Source organism: Budorcas taxicolor, chromosome 3 (assembly GCF_023091745.1).
Source record: "Budorcas taxicolor isolate Tak-1 chromosome 3, Takin1.1, whole genome shotgun sequence".
Taxonomy (NCBI): domain Eukaryota; kingdom Metazoa; phylum Chordata; class Mammalia; order Artiodactyla; family Bovidae; genus Budorcas; species Budorcas taxicolor.
The window spans coordinates 28551671-28573635 of record NC_068912.1 but is presented as its reverse complement, the minus strand read 5'-3'; positions in this window follow the sequence as shown (position 1 = coordinate 28573635).

Here is a 21965-nt window from a genome sequence, read left to right as displayed (position 1 = left end):
GAGATGAGGTTGGAGGGTCAGGGGGTAGGAAGGGGGTCGTTTTAGATCTTGTAGGCTGTTGTAATGACTTGAGCTTCTACTCCAAGTGAAATAGGAGCCTGTGCTGAATTTTGAGCAGCAGCCTAACATGGTATCTGGCAAGTACCTGGTGCCCAACACAAAGCTTGGCACATGAGAGGCACTCCCTCAGGGTCTGTAGGTTTGGAATAAGACATGCAGTTGTTGGTGCGTTGACCGGGCTCTGAAACTACACCCCGTGGAGGACCCCCTGCCCTGGAGAGAGCTAGAGCTGGACTTGCATATTTCTAACCGAGACATGAGAACAGATGGAAACAAAATGCCAGCATTAATCCAAAAGGCATGTGGAGGAAAGACCGAATGGGAGAAGAGGATGAATGTGTTTTCAGCAGAACTCTGCGCTTCTCCCAGAGCCAGATTTGTGAGAAGTCGGCCGAGCCAACCTGAGGCCTCATGGCAGAAAGTGGGTTATGACTGGAGCCCTGGAGTTGAGAAAATTGCATCCATCTTCCTCAGTACAGCCACGAGGGACCAGATCTCCACTAAGAGCCAGGCAGGTCCTGTGAGGTTAGTTTGGCAAACTAAGTTCACAATGTTTGCCATCGTTGATGCTGTGAAATCACTTTGGCAGGATCTCTTCAGGTTTGAGTTCTGTGGATCAAACACTTTTTAGGTCCTGGGTGAATCTGATAGCTGACTCCTTTCCAGATTTTAAGGGCCACACCTGATGCGAAGGGCTGACTCATTTGAAAAGACCCTGATGATGGGAAAGATTGAGGGCAGGAGGAAAAGGGGACGACAGAGGATGAGATGGTTGGATGGCATCACTGGCTCACTGGACATGGGTTTGGGTGGATTCCAGGAGATGGTGATGGACAGGGCGTGCTGTGGTTCATGGGGTCTGAAAGAGTCAGACATGACGAACAACTGAACTGAACTAAGGTCATTCCTTAGTGTCAGGAAAAAGAGCTTTTGACTTGAATCCTTATTTTCCCTAGGCTTTTCTTCTTTTCCTTGATCCCCAATTTGAGGATATTGAATGTCAGTAGGGGAGATGGAATCTGGGGTGGTGGCTGGGAAGTTGGAGCTCTTAGAGCACTGATAAGGCAAGAGGTCAGTGAAAGCATCCTAAACATCCTCTCCAAGAAGGAGAAATAACTGCTTTCAAGGAGCAGAAAAGAAGAGAAATGTAACAACATGAATCCTTTTATTCTAGGAGCAGTGAGTGAGGGTGTCAGGGAAAGAAAGGATTTAGTGGTTTTAGAGTCTGAATTTGACATGATATTGATGATATGTTTTTAAAATCTGAAGATTGTGCCTGGTTCAGGGAAAATGGTTGGGCTACTTGTGAAGAATCTTTTAAGTCAATCTTCCCAATTATCTAATTTTGATGCACAGCTACCCCTCAGTTGTGCTTCGAGGAGAAAAGACAAAGCCTGAGGGTTCTCAAGTATTTTCCAAGCAAGACCACATAAATCTTTGGAAACTAGAAAAGACCATTTAGTACCTGACAAAGGAAGAGACTGAGAATTAGAAAGGTAAAGAAAACAGTGGAAACAGTGACAAACCTTATTTTCTCTGGCTCCAAAATCACTGTGGACGGTGACTGCACCATGAAATTAAAAGATGCTTGCTCCTTGGAAGGAAACCTATACAGCATATTAAAAAGCAGAGACATCATTTTGCAGACAAAGGTCCCTATAGTCAAAGCTATGGTTTTTCTAGTAGTCATGTCGGGATGTGAGAGTTGAACCATAAAGAAGGCTGAGTGCCAAAATTATTTTGATGCTTTCGAACTGTGGGGCTGGAGAAAACTACTGAGAGTCCCTTGAACAGCAAGGATATCATCCAGTCCATCCTAAAGGAAATCAACCCTGAATATTCGTTGGAAGGACTGATGCTAAAGCTGAAGCTCCAGTACTTTGGCCACCTGATGGAAAGAGCCAGCTCATTGGAAAAGACCCTGATGCTGAGAAAGATTGAAGGCAGGCGGAGAAGGGGGCAACAGAAGATGAAATGGTTGGATGGCATCACCTACTCAATGGACACGAGTTTGAGCAGACTCTGGGAAATTGTGAAGGACAGGGAAGCCAAGCTGCAGTCCATGGGGTCTGCAGACATGCCTTAGCGACTAAAGAGCAGCAACAGCAACACAGAAAGCACTGTCCCTCTGTAGGAGACCCGAGAACCTTCTAAATTGGCACAGCCAGTTGGACAATAGCAAGTCTCAAAACTGCTTAGGAGTTTCTACCCATTTCCCAGGTGGGCAGCTGAGGCCACAGGGAGGTTTGGCTGCTCATGAGCATTGCCGCACATGTTACTTGTTTTATTTTTTAGTAGCCAAAGAGTATGTTATAGCCAAACTGTGTATAACTTTGTTTTATTATTGGTTTTTAATACCATGATATGGTTTATAGAAATATGGGAAGCAGTATTTCAAAATTTAATTAATATAAAAGCAATGCAAAACCCCATCGCCACATCCTTACTTACAGGGAAAGAGGTGGTATAGTCCACTACCAAACAACGTACTGCTGGCCAGGGAAAAACCCATAAAATCCAGGAAACATGGAAAATGATTCTTTTCTTCAGTTTTGGCCCTATGTCTCACCCCATCCAGAACCCACAAGAGGGTAGGTTTGGAGGAGGCTCTCTGTGCTAGTTGACCCATCCCAGCTTGTCGTCTATCACGAGACCCCCTTATTCTAAGCCAGGGAAAGTAAACTGGATTCCACAAACCAAACCCAGCCTGCTGCTTGTTTCTGTATGTGAGCTTAGAATGGTTTTTACACTTTTAACTGGTTGAAAGAAATCAGAAATATTTGTGATATGCAAACATTTTATGAAATTCTCATCTCAGTGTCCATAAATGAAATTTTACTGACAGCTAGCTCTGTCTGTGACTGCTTTCATGCTAAATGGCAGAGATGAGTAGTTGAGACAGAGGATGGATGTCCCAGAAAGCCTAAGTATTTCCTCTCTGACCATTTACAGAGCAAGTTTGCTGGCTCCTGTTCTAACCCTGAGCACACCTGTGACATTCAGGTTGGCTAGTGAACCTCTCGCCCCAGACACTGTCTTTCTCCCCTTCTCCCTTGTCTCCTAGGCTACTTGAACATCTCTTCTCCTTGACAAGGCTGGTCCCGCAGTCACTTTTAGCTGCCACGGGGCCTGGATGGCAAGGATTGGGGATGGGGTGGAGAATGAGAAGGCTTGTTTGGTCACAACCAGGAGTCACTGCCAGACCACCAGGCCTTTTGTGCTATCTGGCTGCTGCTGCTGCTAAGCCATTCAGTCGTGTCCGACTCTGTGCGACCCCATAGACAGGAGCCCACTGTCCCTGGGATTCTCCAGGCAAGAACACTGGAGTGGGTTGCCATTTCCTTCTCCAATGCATGAAAGTGAAAAGCGAAAGTGAAGTTGCTCAGTCGTGCCTGACTCTTCGCAACCCCATGGACTGCAGCCTACCAGGCTCCTCCATCCATGGGATTTTCCAGGCAAGACTACTGGAGTGGGGTGCCATTGCCTTCTCCGAGGGAATCTATATTTTATCCTCTAGATTATAGTCTAGAAGAATATCTGAATCTTTTTTCACCTTGAGCTCCTCGTAGCCTCTCTTTATGCCTCATCTCAGAAAAGCAGGAATTTTGAGGAGAAAACAATCTATCCTGTCTGCCTGCTGCACCTACGATGGGGAGGAGAATTTACAACGTAGAGAGCATGCTGAAGGTCGCACCTTCTACTCTCACCTGGTCTACTCCCGATAAATCACTGCTTCTGTAGCTTTGTCCATTCCACTCCCTCACCCTGGAATCTGCTCCTCTTCTCCATCTGTCTTCTTTCTCTTTAAAGAAAAGATCACTGTCCCAGTGTCCCACTGTCCCAGACTCCTTTTTCTCCTGAACCCCAAGAGGTCGCTCCTAGCTGCAGACACGCTGACCCATTCACACGCTTCTGCAAGTGCGGCTCTCCCTCTTGTCTGAAATGCTAAGCTGACAACCTTGACTCCTGTCTCCCTGGCTTTAGATCCTACACTGCTCTCTGGATAAGATATATAAACCTTGCTATGAGCTGATTCCCATTTATCTCATCCCTTGCTTCACATTCCCTGCTCAGGCAGGTTCTCTAATACATGGTTCTTTATATTTTCTTCTCTGCCGGGATGTTGCACTACCCCCAACCCAGGCCTTTTACCTAACTGTGCTCACATGTGCTCAGTTGCTCAGTCATGTCTGACCCTTTGCGACCCCCATGGACAGTAGCCGGGCTACAGTCTTTCCACGGGGTCAGACTCCTCTGTTCAGGGAATTTTTCAGGCAAGGAAACTGAGGCACAGAGAAGTGAAATAGTACTCCTTAGATCATACAGCTGTGTTGTGTGTGCTTAGTCACTCAGTCGTGTCCGACTCTTTGTGATTCCGTGGACTGTAGCCCGCCAGGTTCCTCTCTGTCCAGGGAATTCTGCAGACAAGAATACTGGAATGGGTGGCCATGCCCTCCTCCATGGGTTCTTCCCAACCCAGGGATCTAACCCAGGTCTCTGGCATTGCAGGCAGATTCTTTACCATCTGAGCCACCAGGGAAACCCATGAATACTGGAGTGGGTCAGTTCAGTTGTTCAGTTGTGTCCTACTCTTTGTGACCCTGCGGACTGCAGCATGTCAGGCTTCCGTGTCCATCACCAACTCCGAGACCGTACTCAAACTCATGTCCATTGAGTTGGTGATGTCATCCAACCATCTCATCTTCTGTCGTCTCCTTCTCCTCCTGCCTTCAATCTTTCCCTGCATCAGGGTCTTTTCCAATAAGTCAGTTCTTCACATCAGGTGGCCAAAGTATTGGAGCTTTAGTTCAGCATCAGTCCTTCCAATGAATTTTCAGGGTTGATTTCCTTTAGAATTGACTAGTTAGATCTCTTTGCTGTCCAAGGGACTGTCAAGAGTCTTCTCCAACACCACAGTTCAAAAGCATCAATTCTTCAGTGCTCAGCTTTCTTTATGGTCCAACTCTTACATCCATACATTACTACTGGAAAAACTGTGGTGGTGGTGGTTTAGTCGGTAAGTCATGTCCACCTCTTGCGATCCCATGGACTGTGCCCACCAGGCTTCTCTGTCCATGGGATTCTCCAGGCAAGAATACTGGAGTGGGTTGCCATTTCCTTCTCCAGGGGATCTTCCTGACCTAGGAATCAAAGCTGGGTTTCCTGCACTGCAGGCAGATGATTTACCAACTGAGCTATGAGGGAAGCAGCTTTGACTATATGGACCTTTGTCAGTAAAGGAATGTCTCTGCTTTTTAATATGCTTTCTAGGTTTGTCATAGCTTTTCTTCCAAGGAGCAAGTGTCTTTTAATTTCATGGCTGCAGTCACCATCTGCAGAGATTTTGGAGCTCAAGAAAAACTCTCTCACCGTTTCCCCATCAGTTTGCCATGAAGTGATGGGACCAGATGCCATGATCTTTATTTTTTGAATGTTGAGTTTTAAGCCAGCTTTTTCACTCTCCTCTTTCACCTTCATCTAGAGGCTCTTTAGTTTTTCTTCACTTTCTGACATAAGGATGGTGTCATCTGCATATCTGAGGTTATTGATATTTCTCCCTGCAATCTTGATTCAAGCTTGTGCTTGATCCAGTCCAGCATTTTGCATGGTGTACTCTGCATATAAGTTAAATAAACAAGGTGACGATAAACAGCCTTGATGTACTCCTTTCCCAATTTGGAACCAGCCCATTGTTCCATGTCTGTTCTAACTGTTGCTTCTGGACCTGCATACAGATTTCTCAGGAGGCAGGTAAGGTAATCTGATATTCCCATCTCCTTAAGAATTTTCCACAGTTTATTGTGATCCACACAGTCAAAGGCTTTAGCATAGTCAATGAGGCAGATGTTTTTCTGGAATTCTCTTGCTTTTTCTATGATCCAGAGGATGTTGGCAATTTGATCTCTGGTTCCTTTGCCTTTTCTGAATCCAGCTTGAACATCTGGAAGTTCTCAGTTCACGTACTGTTGAAGCCTGCCTTGGAGAATTTTGAGCATTACTTTGCTAGCGTATGAGATGAGTGCAATTGTGTGGTAGCTTGAACATTCTTTGGCATTGCCTTTCTTTGGGATTGGAATGAAAACTGACCTTTTTCATTTCTGTGGCCACTGCTGAGTTTTCCAAATTTGCTTGCATATTGAAGGGAGCACTTTAACACCATCATCTTTTAGAATTTGAAATAGCTCAGTTGGAATTCCATCACCTCCACTAGTTTTGTTTGTAGTGATGCTTCCTAAAGCCTGCTTGACTTCACATTCCAGATGTCTGGCTCTAGGTAAGTGATCACACCATCATGGTTCAGTTCTGTTCAGTTCAGTCACTCAGTCGTGTCTGACTCTTTGCGACCCCATGAATCGTAGCATGCCAGGCCTCCCTGTCCATCACCAACGCCCGGAGTTCACTCAGACTCACACCCATCAAGTCAGTGATGCCATCCAGCTATCTCATCCTCTGTTGTCCCCTTCTCCTCCTGCCCCCAAGCCCTTCCAACATCAGAGTCTTTTCCAATGAGTCAGCTCTTTGCATGAGGTAGCCAAAGTATTGGAGTTTCAGCTTTAGCATCATTCCTTCCAAAGAAATCCCAGGGCTGATCTCCTTCAGAATGGACTGGTTGGATCTCCTTGCAGTCCAAGGGACTCTCAAGAGTCTTCTCCAACACCGCAGTTCAAAAGCATCAATTCTTTGGTGCTCAGCCTTCTTCACAGTCCAACTCTCACGTCCATACATGACTACTGGAAAAACCATAGCCTTGACTAGACGGACCTTAGTCGGCAAAGTAATGTCTCTGCTTTTGAATATGCTATCTAGGTTGGTCATAACTGTCCTTCCAAGGAGTAAGCGTCTTTTAATTTCATGGCTGCAGTCACCATCTGCAGTGATTTTGGAGCCCAGAGAAATAAAGTCTGACACTGTTTCCACTGTTTCCCCATCTATTTCCCATGGAGTGATGGGACCGGATGCCATGATCTTTGTTTTCTGAATGTTGAGCTTTAAGCCAACTTTTTCACTCTCCTCTTTCACTTTCATCAAGAGGTTTTTTAGTTCCTCTTCACTTTCTGCCATAAGGGTGGTGTCATCTGCATATCTGAGGTTATTGATATTTCTCCCGGCAATCTTGACTCCAGCTGTGTTTCTTCCAGTCCAACGTTTCTCATGATGTACTCTGCATAGAAGTTAAATAAGCAGGGTGATAATATACAGCCTTGACGTACTCCTTTTCCTATTTGGAACCAGTCTGTTGTTCCATGTCCAGTTCTACCTGTTGCTTCCTGGCCTGCATACAGATTTCTCAAGAGGCAGGTCAGGTGGTCTGGTATTCCCATCTCCTTCAGAATTTTCCACAGTTTATTGTGATCCACACAGTCAAAGGCTTTGGCATAGTCAATAAAGCAGAAATAGATGTTTTTCTGGAACTCTCTTGCTTTTTCCATGATCCAGCGGATGTTGGCAATTTGATCTCTGGTTCCTCTGCCTTTTTTAAAACCAGCTTGAACATCTGGAAGTTCACGGTTCACATATTGCTGAAGCCTGGCTTGGAGAATTTTGAGCATTACTTTACTAGCGTGTGAGATGAGTGCAATTGTGCAGTAGTTTGAGCATTTTTTAACATTGCCTTTCTTTGGGATTGGAAGAAAACTGACCTTTTCCAGTCCTGTGGCCACTGCTGAGTTTTCCAAATTTGCGGGCATATTGAGTGCAGCACTTTCACAGCATCATCTTTCAGGATTTGAAACAGCTCAACTGGAATTCTATCACCTCCACTAGCTTAGTTCATAGCGATGCTTTCCAAGGCCCACTTGACTTCACATTCCAGGATGTCTGGCTCCAGATTAGTTATCACACCATCATGATTATCTGGGTCATGAAGATCTTTTAGTACAGTTCTTATGTGCATTCTTCCACCTCTTCTTAATATCTTCTGCTTCTTTTAGGTACAGACCATTTCTGTCCTTTTTCGAGCCCATCTTTGCATGAAATGTTCCCTTGGTATCTCTAATTTTCTTGAAGAGATCTCTAGTCTTTCCCATTCTGTTCTTTTCCTCTATTTCTTTGCATTGATCACTGAGGAAGGCTTTCTTATCTCTCGTTGCTATTCTTTGGAACTCTGCATTCAGATGCTTATATCTTTCCTTTTCTCCTTTGCTTTTCACCTCTCTTCTTTTCACAGCTATTAGTAAGGCCTCCCCAGACAGCCATTTTGCTTTTTTGCATTTCTTTTCCATGGGATGGTCTTGATCCCTGTCTCCTGTACAATGTCACGAACCTCATTCCATAGTTCATCAGGCACTCTATCTATCAGATCTAGGCCCTTAAATCTATTTCTCACTTCCACTATATAATCATAAGGGATTTGATTTAGGTCATACCTGAATGGTCTAGCAGTTTTCCCTACTTTCTTCAATATAAGTCTGAATTTGGTAATAAGGAGTTCATGATCTGAGCCACAGTCAGCTCCTGGTCTTGTTTTTGTTGACTATATAGAGCTTCTCCATCTTTGGCTGCAAAGAATATAATCAATCTGATTTCATTGTTGACCATCTGGTGATGTCCATGTGTAGAGTCTTCTCTTGTGTTTTTGGAAGAGGGTGTTTGCTATGACCAGTGCATTTTCTTGGCAAAACTCTATTAGTCTTTGCCCTGCTTCATTCCGCATTCCAAGGCCTAATTTGCCTGTTATCCCAGGTGTTTCTTAACTTCCTACTTTTGCATTCCAGTCTCCAATAATGAAAAGGACATCTTTTTTGGTGTTAGTTCTAAAAGGTCTTGTAGGTCTTCATAAAACCGTTCAAGTTCAGCTTCTTCAGCATTACTGGTTGGGGCATAGACTTGGACAACTGTGATATTGAATGGTTTGTCTTGGAGACAAACAGAGATCATTCTGTTGTGTTTGAGACTGCATCCACGTATTTACTGCATTTCGGACTCTTTTGTTGACCATGATGGCTACTCCATTTCTTCTGAGAGATTCCTGCCCACAGTAGTACATATAATGGTCATCTGAGTTAAATTCACCCATTCCAGTCCATTTTAGTTCACTGATTCCTAGAATGTCTACGTTCACTCTTGCCATCTCCTGTTTGACCACTTCCAATTTGCCTTGATTCATGGACCTGACATTCCAGGTTCCTATGCAATATTGCCCTTTACAGCATCAGACCTTGCTTCTATCATCAGTCACATCCACAGCTGTGTATTGTTTTTGCTTAGGGTCCATCCCTTCATTCTTTCTGGAGTTATTTCTCCACTGATCTCCAGTAGCATATTGGGCACCTACTGACCTGGGGAGTTCCTCTTTCAGTATCCTATCATTTTGCCTTTTCATACTATTCATGGGTTCTCAAGGCAAGAATACTGAAGTGATTTGCCATTCCCTTCTCCAGTGGACCACATTCTGTCAAACCTCTCCACCATGCTCGCCCGTCTGGGGTTGCCCCGCGGGCATGGCTTGGTTTCATTGAGTTAGACAAGGCTGTGGTCCTAGTGTGATTAGACTGACTAGTTTTCTGTGAGTGTGGTTTCAGTGTGTCTGCCCTCTGATGCCCTCTTGCAAAACCGGGCTATAATCCATAGGGTCACAAGGCGTTGGACATGATTGGAAGTGACTTAGCACTCACGCATGTTTCTAGTAATGATAAAGTAGCTTGTATTGTGTTAACCCTACTTACAGATAACAATGATACACTCTGGATTAAAAAAAAAATAATAATGATACACTCTGAATTAAAATGTTAAAATCAACCATTTAAAGACTCTGATGAGTGTGAGATAGTGTGAACTGGAGGGATATCATGTCATGAAAGAGGGCAACTGAATGAGAGTTTTATACCCAATCATTCTACCTGCATGGTGCAGGATGGCTGGACTGCATGCCGAAAGGTCCAGTATTACAGCCATATAGTGCCAGAGGACAGAGTTTGAGGTTGCCAAAATTGTTGCAAAGGTAGGGAGGAAATCCTGGAAAGGAGAAAGGTGTAGAAGGGTAAGCCCAAATTCGGCATATAAGTTTTAACCACTTTGTGGCTTATTACTAATTTCTGCAACTGGAGGGGATACTCCAGGGAATCAGGTAGAAATCAACTGTTGGAAGACTAAACAAACTAAATGGATGTTTCAGCTGTTGCCTAGTTGTCTGTATCCTAGAAAAACAATTAATCCCTTTCTGAGGAAACTAATGTCCTCAGAGAGTCTGCAGTATATAATATACAATAAAAAAGCACTCCATATGCCAAGAAATGGGAAAATGTAACTCATAATCAAGATGAAAAATGAGCCAATAGGAGGAACCAACTGTGAGATGACTCAGATGTTAAAATTATCAATAACAATTTTAAGTAGAAGTTATAAATATATACAGTGACTTAGAGAAATATATGATTATAAAGAGTGAGAAGATGAGAAATCTCAACAAAGAAATGTAAATTATATAAAAGAACCAACTGGAAATCCTGGAACTGAAAAATTCCATATGTGGAATAAAAAATTCAATGGATAAGCTTAACAGAAGATTTGGAATGACAGAAGAAAGGATCATTACATTCAACTTAGATTAACATACATTTTCCAATCTAGAGAACAGAAAAAAAAAAAACAGATTAAAGAAAGTTGAATAGAACCTCAGTGATCCGTGGAAAAATGTCAAGTGATCCAACATATGTGTAGCTGGAGATCAGAAAGAGGAATGAGTAAAAGTGAGACAGAAAAAAATTAAACAAGTAATCCCAAATTTGATTAATAATGCATATATATACACACACACATACAGATCTAAGAAGCATAATGATGAGTAAGCAAGATAAAACATGTCAGGAACAGTGGAAATAAAAGGTAATGGAGTAAAATCTTTAAAGTACTAAAATAATAATTTAAAGAAAACCTGCAAAATTATACTTCAAACATGAATGCAAAATGAATACTTTTCAGATAAACAAAAACTGAGAGAAATCAACGTCAGCAAACATGACTACAGGAAATTCTAAAAGAAATTAGTCATACTAAAGGGAAAAGGTCCCAGATGGAAATTTAGATCTTCAGGAAAGAATGAAGAGACCTCAAATAGTAAACATGTAAGAAGTATAAAACATGCTGTATTTTCCTTCTTTCAGTTTCCTTAGAAGTTATCTAAGTTCCAGCTATGATGGATTAACAAGAACCAGACTTGGGTTCCCACGATAAATGACCAGAAAACAGAACAAATATCTGAAACACTGTTTTCAACAATAGACTGCAGGCAAGATGAGCCTTTGATACCGAAAGAAGAGAAATGTATGAGATGAAGTCTGTGATAGACTGGCTTTCTTCTTGAAGTCACACTGTAAACAAAGGTATAGGAAGGAGAATCTCAAGCAAAATATAGTAGTTTTGCTAGATGATGATATATAGTTCTAAGTTTAAGGAGGCTGCTGCTGCTACTGCTAAGTCACTTCAGTCGTGTCTGACTCTGAGGTGACTGGAACTTGTGGGCCAGAGTTTTATAATGGAGGGAGCTAAACAGAAAAGCTGTCCAACAAAGCTGCCCAGCAACGGTGTCCAACAAAGGTCCATCTAGTCAAAGTATGGTTTTTCCAGCAGTCATGCATGGATGTCAGAGTTATACCATAAAGAAAGCTGAGCACCGAAGAACTGATGCTTTTGAACTGTGGTGTTGGAGAAGACTCTTTAGAGTCCCTTGGACTGCAAGGAGCTCCAACCAGTCAATCCTAAAGGAAATCAGTCCTAAATATTCATTGGAAGGACTGATGCTGATACTGTAACTCCAATACTCTGGCTACCAGATGCGAAGAACTGACTCATTGGAAAAGTTCCTGATGTTGGGAAAGATTGAAGGTGGGAGGAGAAGGGGATGACAGAGGATGAGATGGTTGGATTGCATCACCGACTCAATGGACATGAGTTTGAGTAAGCTCTGAGAGCTGGTGATGAACAGGGAAGCCTGGCGTGTCACACAGTCCATGGGGTCACAAAGAGTCGGACATGACTGAGCATCTGAACTGAACTGAAACAGAAAAGGAAATCCAAAAATCTGTGTGGGTTTCTCATTGAGTCTCTGCTGAATACTAAGCTGCACATGTGTAGAGTGAAGTTCTACAGGGATGGGCGAAGAAAGACTATGAAACTATAAGCCAAACAATTACTAGACCTCATATGCTGCTGGGAGGCAGTCATGACCCAATCAGCCAGAACAGCATCCTTATTAATCACCCAGGGTACAAAGAAGAGACTCCTGCAGGGTTACACCTTATTAGTAAGGTGAAAATATTTGTAAAGCATACTACTCTAGAGTCACACTAAGAGAGAGTTGAAAAACAAGTTCTGAAAAGATTATACTCTTCTGCAATTTAACTTCCTACAAAGGTAAAGCACAATACTGTTTTTATAAAAGGCAACAAGTTGAAATACTCAGCAACATAAAAATGTCAATGTTTACAAGTATTTTTTCAGCTTCACTGAGGTATAATTCACCTATCAAAGTGTAATTATTTAAATTGTACAATGATTTGATATATGTATATATTGTAAAAGAATTTCTACCATCAATTAATACATTCATCACCTCATATATAGACTTTTTTCTTTAATGAAAACACTTGTTTTACTCTCTTTGCAAATTTTGATTATCCGATACCATAATATCGCAAAGAGTCAGACACAACTGAGTGACTGAACTGAACTGAACCATAATATCAATTATAGTCACTATGTTCTACATTAGATTCTCAGACCTTACTCATCTTATTAACTGAAATTTTGTACCATTTTAGCAGCCTCCCCCTCTTTCTCGCATTCTCCAGCCCCTGGCAAACACTCTTCTATTCTCTGTAGACATGCAGACATATTATTGTGCAGTATTTGTCTTCCTTTGTCTGTCTTAGTTCACATAACATAATGCCTTCCTCATTTATCCATGTCATCACGAATAGCAGGATTTCCTTTATTCAAAGGCTGCAGAACATTCAGCATAACATTCCATTTTACACACACACACACACACACACACACACACACAGAGTTGACCCTCGAACAACACAACTTTGAACTGCATGAGTATGCTTGTGTATAGATTTTTTTTCAATAGTACATCCTACAGTTCTGCAAGATCCAGGGGTGGTTGAATCTGCAGATGCAGAAACTCCGAATTGGAGGAGCTGAGTATTTGGAGGGAAAGTAGTAAGTTATATGTTAATTATTGACTGTTGGAGGGTCAGTATCCCTAACCCCTTAGTTGTTCAAGAGTCAACTATATATGTATTACACAATTCCTTTATCCTCTCATCTATTGAGGGACAATTTATATTGTTTTCATGCCTTTTTGTTGTTGTTCAATCTCTCAGTCATGTCTGCTCAGTCTTTGCAGCCCCATGGACTGCAGCATGCCAGGCTTCCCTGTCCTTCACCATCTATTATTATTATTTTTGGCCATGCCTTGTGACCTGTGGGATCTCAGTTTCCAGACCAGGGATTGAACCTGGGCCCTCAGCAGTGAAAGCACCGAGTCCTAACCACTGGACCGCCAGGGAATGCCTGTGAATAATGCTGCAGTAATCTTGCAGATAGCTCTGCAAAAAAGTGACTTTGTTTCCTTTGTATATATACCTAGAAATAGACTTGCTGGATCTTATGGTAGTTCTATGTGTAATTTCTTGAGGAACCTACATGGTGTTTCCATAGTGGTTGTACCAGATTACATTTCTACCACAGTGTACAAGGGTTCCCTTTTCTCCACGCCCTCACTGGTAATTGTTATAACTTTTTGATAATGGCCATCCTAACAGTTATAAGGTGATATCTCACTGTGATTTTGATCTGCGTTTCCCTGGTGACTAATGATGTTGAACATCTTTTCATGTACCTGCTGGCCATTTATGTGTCTTCTTTGGAAATGTATTTATTCAGGTCCTCTCTCCATTATTCAGTTGGGTTACTTATTTATTTATGCTATTGAGTTGTATGAGTTCCTTGTATATTTTGGGATATTAACCCCTTACTGAATATGTGGTTTGCAAATATTCTATCCCAGTCCTTAGGTGCCTTTGCATTTTGTCGATGGCTTTGCTATGCCTTTTAGTTTCATGTTGATCCACTTGTTTATTTTTATTGTCAAATCCAAAAAATCCAAGACCGATGTCAAGGAGATTAGGTCCTATGTTTTCTTCTTTACAGGTTCAGGTTTTTCTTTCAAGTATTTAATCCATTTTGAGTTGGTTATTGTGTGTGATGCAATTTAAGGATCCAGTTTTAGTCTTTACTATGCAGCTGTCCAGTTTTCTCAATATCATTTTTTGAAAAGACTGTTCTGCTGTATTCTTGACTTCCTGTTGAAAATTAATTAACCATATGTACATGGCTCTATTTCTGGGATCACTATTCTGTTCAATGGATATATGTATCTGTTTTTATACCCATATAATTCTGTTTTGATTACTACAGCTTTGCAATTTAGTTTGAAATCAGATAGTGTGATGCCTCCACTTTCGCTTTTCTTTCTCAAGATTGTTCTGTGCCTTGGAAATTTTTGTGGTTCCATATGAATTTGAGCATTTTTTCTGTATCTGTGAAACATGCCATTGGAATTTTTGTAGGGATTGCATTGGCTTTGGCTTGTATGGACATTTTAGCAATATAATTCTTCCAAGCCATGAATACAGAATATTTTCCTATTTATTTATATCTTCTTCAACTTCTATCATCAGTGCTTTATAGTTTTTAGTGTTTAAATCTTTCACCTTGTTGGTTAAAGTTATTCCTAAGTGTTTTATTCTTTTAGGTGCTATTATAAATTGGATTGTTTCCTTAATTTCTTTTTCTGATAGTTTATTATTACTGTATAGAAACAAAACTGACCTTTTTTTTTTGAAAAATACTTGGTATGTATGTAGTAACTGTTTTTATAATGCTTTAAATATAACATTTAAAATTAGTCAGTTATTCATTTATTTTCACAATAGTTCCTTGTTGGTTATCCATTCTAAATGTAGCAAGGAGTGTGTACAAGTCAGTCCCAAACTTCCAATCTATTCCTCTCCGCCACTATTCCCCCAGTAACCATACATTTATTCTCTAAGTCTGTGAGTCTGTTTCTGTTTTGCAAATAAGTTCATCTGTATAATTTTTTTAGATCCTGGATATAAGGGATATCATATAATATTTGTCTTTCCCTGTCTGACTTGCTTCACTTAGTATGATAATCTCCAGATCCATTCATGTGGCTGTAAATGGTATTATTCCATTCTTTTTAATGGCTGAGTAATATTCCATTGTATATATGCACCACATCTTTACCCATTCATTTGTCAGTGGACATTTAGGTTGCTTCCATGTCTTGGCTATTGTTAATAGCGCTGCAGAGAACATTGGAGTACATGTATCCTTTCAAATTATGCTTTTCTCCAGACATACACTCAGGAGTGGGACTGCTAGATGGTATGGCAGTTCTATTTTTAGTTTTATAAGGAACCTCCATACTGTTCTCCATAGTGGCTGTATCCATTTACATTCCCACCAACAGTGTAGGAGGGTTCTCTTCTCTCCACATCCTCCCCAGCATTTATTTTTTGTAGGTTTTTTGATAATAGCCATTCTGAGAGGTGTGAGGTGATATCTCACTGTTGTTTTGATCTGCATTTCTCTGATAATTAGTGCTGTTGAGCATCTTCTCATGTGCCTCTTGGGCATCTGTATGTCTTCTTTGGAAAAATGTCTATTTTGTCTTCTGCCCACTTTTTGATTGGGTTGTTTGTTTTTTGGATATTGAGCTGCTTGTAAATTTTGGAATCTAATCCCTTGTTGGTTTTATTGTTTGGAAATATTTTTTCCCATTTTGTGGGCACAGCTGATTTTGTATATTAATTTTGTATCCTACAACTTCACTGAATTTATTAGGTTTTAGCTTTGTGGATACCATGATGACAGTGTTTTTTTGGTGGAATCTTTAGGTTTTCAATATGTCATATTGTTGTATCTGCAAAGACATAGTTTTAGTTCTTCCTTTCTGATCTGGATGCCCCATATTTCCTTTTCTTGCTTAATCCCACTGGCTAAGACTTCCAGTACTATGTTGAATAATAATAAAAAAATGTGATAGGACTTCCTTGGTTGTTCAGTGGTTATGACTTAACGCTTCCAATGCAGACAGCCCAGGTTTGATTCTTAGTCAGGGAGCTAGATTCCACATACCACAATTAAGGGTTTGCTTTACGCAACTAAAGATCCTGTGTACTGCAACTAAGAGCCGGTATAGCCAACTAAATAAATTCTTCTTTTACCCAGTTTACTGTGAGCTTTTATAATGAAAATATATTAAATTTTGTCAAATGATTTTTCAGCATCTATTGCAATGATCCTATGATTTTTATCCTTCATTCTGTTAATGCGGTATGTCACATATATTGATCTGCATGTGTTGATCCATCCTTGAATCCCTGGAAGAAATCTCATTTGATTATAAAGTGTAATCCGCCTATTGTGCTTTTGAATTTAATCTGCTAATATTTTATTGCGGATTTTTGCATCTATGTCCATTAGGGTGTTGCCTTCAATTTTCTTATCTTCAGCGTGTGTTTGTGTGTGCTCAGTCGCTCAGTTGTGTCTCACTCTCTACAGCACCGTGGACTGTAACCAACCCATCAGGCTCCTTTGTCCACGGGATTTTCTAGGCAAGAATACTGGAGTGAGTTGCCATTTCATACTCCAGGGGAATCTTCCTGACCCTGGGATTTGTGGGCTACAGTTCATAGGGTCTCAAAGAGTCAGACATGACTGAAGTGACCTAGCATGCACACACATATACCAACAAATTAGATAACCTAGAATGAATGGATAAATTCATAGACGTATACAACCTATCAACGCTAAATGATGAAGAAACAGAAAATCTGAACAGACCAATAATGGCAACCTACTCCAGTATGGGATTTTCCAGACAAGAATACTGGAGTGGGTTGCCATGCCCTCCTTCCTGACCAGGGATCGAACCTGTGTCTCATGTCTCCTGCAGTGGCGGGCAGGTTCTTCACCATTAGCACCACCTGGGAAGCCCCTTGTTGGTGTATAATTTATCATAATACTTTTTATGTCCTTAGTATTTCTGTGTTATCAGCTGTAATGTCTCTTATTTCAATATTGATTTTATTTGATCTTCACTCTTTTTTTCTTAGTTTAGCTAAGGGTTTGTCAATTTTATTTATCTTTTTTAAAAACTAGATTTTAGTTTCATTGACCTTTAAATTGTGTTTTTAGTCTCTGTTTCACCTGTTTCACTTTGATCTTTGTTAGATCCTTCCTTCTACTGATTTTGAGCCTATTTTGTTCTTTTCTACTTCCTTGAAATGTAAGGATAGTTGTTTATATGAGTCTTTTTCTTTCTTTTTTATTGAAGTATAGTTGACTTACAGTGTTGTGGAGATCTTTTTTTTTTTTCCCCTTAAAGTAGGCATTTATTGCTATAACCTGTCCTCTTGGAACTCATTTTGCCAGTCATAAGTTTTGGTATTTTGTGTTTTCCATTTTCATTTGTTTCAAAATATTTTTCATTTCTCTTTTGATTTCTTCCATGACCCATTGGTTGTTCATAGGATGTTGATTAATTTCCACATATTTTTTAATTTTCTGTTTTTCTTGCTATAATTGATTTCATAACATTGTGGTCAGAAAAGATGTTTCATATAATTTAAATTTTAAATTTATTAAGAACTTTTTGTGGCCTAACATATGATCTATCCTGGAGATAGTTTCATATTTGCTTAAGAAGAAAATGTATTGTGCTGCTATTGGATGCCTGTTTTGTGCATGTCTGTTGGGTCAATTTGGTCTAACGTGTAGTTTAAGTCCAGTGTTTCTTTATTAATTTTCTATATGGGTGATCTAGCTTGTAAATGCAATATTGAAATCCTCCACTATTATTGTATTGCTATCTCTCCCATTGGCTCATTAATGCCTGCCTTATATATTTACTTGCTTTGATGTTTGGAGCATAGTTACAATTGTTATAGCCTCTTGATAAATTGACCTGTTTATCATTTTATGTCTCTTGTCATAGTTTTTGGCTTAAAGTCTATTCTGTCTGATATGAATATAGCTACCTCTGCTTTCTTTTGGTTTCAATTTGCGTGGAATATGTTTTTCACTTTCAGTCTACATGTGTTCTTAAAGTTGAAGTGAGTTTCTTATAGCAATTAGTTGGGTGTTGTTTTTTATCCACTGAGCCATTCTGTATCTTTTGATTGGAAAACTTAATCCATAAATATTTAAAGTAATTGTTCATACATATGGACCTAGTACTGGCATTTTGTTCATTGTTTCCTGACTATTTTCTAGTTCCTATTCTTTTTTTTCCTTTCTTCCTCTCATGCTATCTTCCTTTGTGTTTTGATGATACTCTATAGTGGTATGCTTGAATTCCTTTCCCTTTCTCTTTTGTTTATCTATTAGTTTTTGCTTTGTGGATACCATGAAGCTTACATAAAGCATCTTGTAACTATCCGTTTTAAGGTGATCAATAACTTAACTTCAAATGCATGCAAAAGCTCTACATTTTTATACTCCCCCAGATTTACATTTTGAAATTACAGTTTACATCAATTTATATTGTACATCCATAGCAAATTATTGTAGATATAGTTATTTTTAATACTTTTGTGTTTTAACTGTTACACTAGAGTTGAAAATGATTTACGTTTAACTGTCAAGATATTAGCATATTCTAAATTTAACTATATATTTACCTATTCTAATGAGTTTCATAGTTTTATATGTTTCATGTTACTAACTAGCATCCTTTTGTTTAAGCTTGAGGAATCCCCTTAACCTTTCTTATAAGGTTGGTCTAGTGATGATGAACTCCTTCAGCTTCTGTCTGGGAACTCTATCTCTCCTTTAGTCCCAAAGTATTGCTTTGCTAGGTAGAGTATTCTTGGTTGGCGTCATCTTTTCTTTCACCACTTTGAATATATCATCCACTCCCTTCTGCCCTAAGGTTTCTATTGAGAAATCTGCTCTTTATCTTATGGGAGCACCCTTGTATGTAACAAGTTGCTTTTCTCTTGCTGCTTTTAAGATTTTTTCTTTGTCTTTAGTTTTTGACAATTTAGTTATAATGTGTCTTGATGTATATCCCTTTAGTTCTCCTTATTTGGTACTTGGGATTCCTTGATCTGAATAGGGTTGAGAGGAGCAACCCCACATGCAAGGAGTGTTGTCTGCGTGGGTACAGGAGGGCCAAGAGGAGCTACTCCACATTCAAGGTCACGAGGGGCAGCCGTGACAAGATAGCACTCGTCCAAAATAAGGAGCAGTGAATGCACTGTGCTGGAACAGCCGTCAAGAGATATCCCACGTCCAAGGTAAGAGACCCAAGTAAGATGGTAGGTATTGCAAGAGGGCATCAGAGGGCAGACACACAGAAACCATACTCACAGAAAACTAGTCAATCTAATCACACAGACCCAAGCCTTGTCTAACTCAATGAAACCAAGCCATGCTGTGTGGGTCCACCCAAGACAGGTGGGTCATGGTGGAGAGGTCTGACAGAATGGGGTCCACTGGAGAAGGGAATGGCAAACTACTTCAGTATTCTTGCCTTGAGAACCCCATGAACAGTATGAAAAGGCATAATGATAGGATACTGAAAGAGGAACTCCCCAGGTCATTAGGTGCCCAATATGCTACTGGAGATCAGTGAAAAAATAACTCCAGAAAGAATGAAGGGATGGAGCCAAAGCAAAAACAATACCCAGCTATGGATGTGACTGGAGATAGAAGCAAGGTCTGATGCTGTAAAGGGCAATATTGTGTAGGAACCTGGAATGTCAGGTCCTAGAATCAAGGCAGATTGGAAGTGGTCAAACAAGAGATGGCAAGGGTGAACATTGAAATTCTAGGAATCAGTGAACTAAAAAGGACTGGAATGGGTGAATTTAACTCAGATGACCATTATATCTACTACTGCGGGCAGGAATCCCTCAGAAGAAATGGAGTAGCCATCATGGTCAACAGAAGAGTCCGAAATGCAGTACTTGGATGCAATCTCAAAGACGACAGAATGATCTCTGTTTGTCTCCAAAGCAAACCATTCAATATGACAGTAATCCAAGTCTAAGCCCCAACAAGTTAACACTGAAGAAACTGAAGTTGAACGGTTCTATGAAGACCTACAAGACCTTTTAGAACTAACACCCAAAAATATGTCCTTTTCATTATAGGGAACTGGAATGCAAAAGTAGGAAGTCAAGAAACACCTGGGGTAACAGGCAAATTTGGCCTTGGAATACAGAATGAAGAAGGGCAAAGGCTAATAGAGTTTTGCCAAGAGAACACACTGGTCATAGCAAACACCCTCTTCCAACAACACAAGAGAAGACTTTACACATGGACGTCACCAGATGGTCAACACCGATATCAGACTGATTATATTCTTTGCAGCCAAAGATGGAGAAGCTCTATACAGTCAACAAAAACAAGACCAGGAGCTGACTGTGGCTCAGACCATGAACTCCTTATTGCCAAATTCAGACTCAAATTGACGAAAGTAGGGAAAACCGCTAGACCATTCAGGTATGACCTAAATCAAATCCCTTATGATTATACAGTGGAAGTGAGAAATAGATTTAAGGGACGAGATCTGATAGATAGAATGCCTGATGGACTATGAATGGAGTTTCATGACATTGTATAGGAGACAGGGATCAAGACCATCCCCATGGAAAAGAAATGCAAAAAGCAAAATGGCTGTCTGGGAAGGCCTTACAAATAGCTGTGAAAAGAAGAGAAGCGAAAAGCAAAGGAGAAAAGGAAAGATATAAACATCTGAATGCAGAGTTCCAAAGAATAGCAACGAGAGATAAGAAAGCCTGCCTCAGCGATCAATGCAAAGAAATAGAGGGAAAGAACAGAATGGGAAAGACTAGAGATCTCTTCAGGAAAATTAGAGATACCAAGGGGACATTTCATGCAAAGATGGGCTCGATAAAGGACAGAAATGGTATGGACCTAACAGAAGCAGAAGATATTAAGAAGAGGTGGCAAGAATACACAGAAGAACTGTACAAAAAAGATCTTCATGACCCAGATAATCATAATGGTGTGATCACTCACCTAGAGCCAGACATCCTGAAATGTGAAGTCAAGTGAGCCTTAGAAAGCATCACTACAAACAAAGCTAGTGGAGGTAAAGGAGTTCCAGCTGAGCTATTTCAAATCCTGAAAGATGATGCTGTGAAAGTGCTGCACTCAATATGCCAGCAAATTTGGAAAACTCAGCAGTGGCCAAAGGACTGAAAGGTCAGTTTTCATTCCAATTCCAAAGACAGACAATTCCAAAGAATGCTCAAACTACTGCACAATTGCACTCATCTCACATGCTAGTAAAGTAATGCTCAAAATTCTCCAAGCCAGGCTTCAGCAATACGTGAACCGTGAACCTCCAGATGTTCAAGCTGTCTTTAGAAAAGGCAAAGGAACCAGAGATCAAATTGCCAACATCCGCTGGATAATCAAAAAAGCAAGACAGTTCCAGAAAGATGTCTCTTTCTGCTTTATTGACTATGTCGAAGCCTTTGACTGAGTGGATCACAATAAACTGTGGAAAATTCTTCAAGAGATGGGAATACCAGACCACCTGACCTGCATGAGAAACCTGTATGCAGGTAAGGAAGCAACAGTTAGAACTGGACATGGAACAACAGACTGGTTCCAAATAGGAAAAGGAGTACATCAGGGCTATATTGTCACCCTGCTTATTTCACTTCTATGCAGAGTACATCAGAGGAGATCAACCATGGGATTTCTTTGGAAGGAATGATGCTAAAGCTGAAGCTGCAGTACTTTGGCCACCTCATGCGAAGAGTTGACTCATTGGAAAAGACTCTGATGCTGGGCGGCATTGAGGGCAGGAGGTAAAGGGGATGACAGAGGAT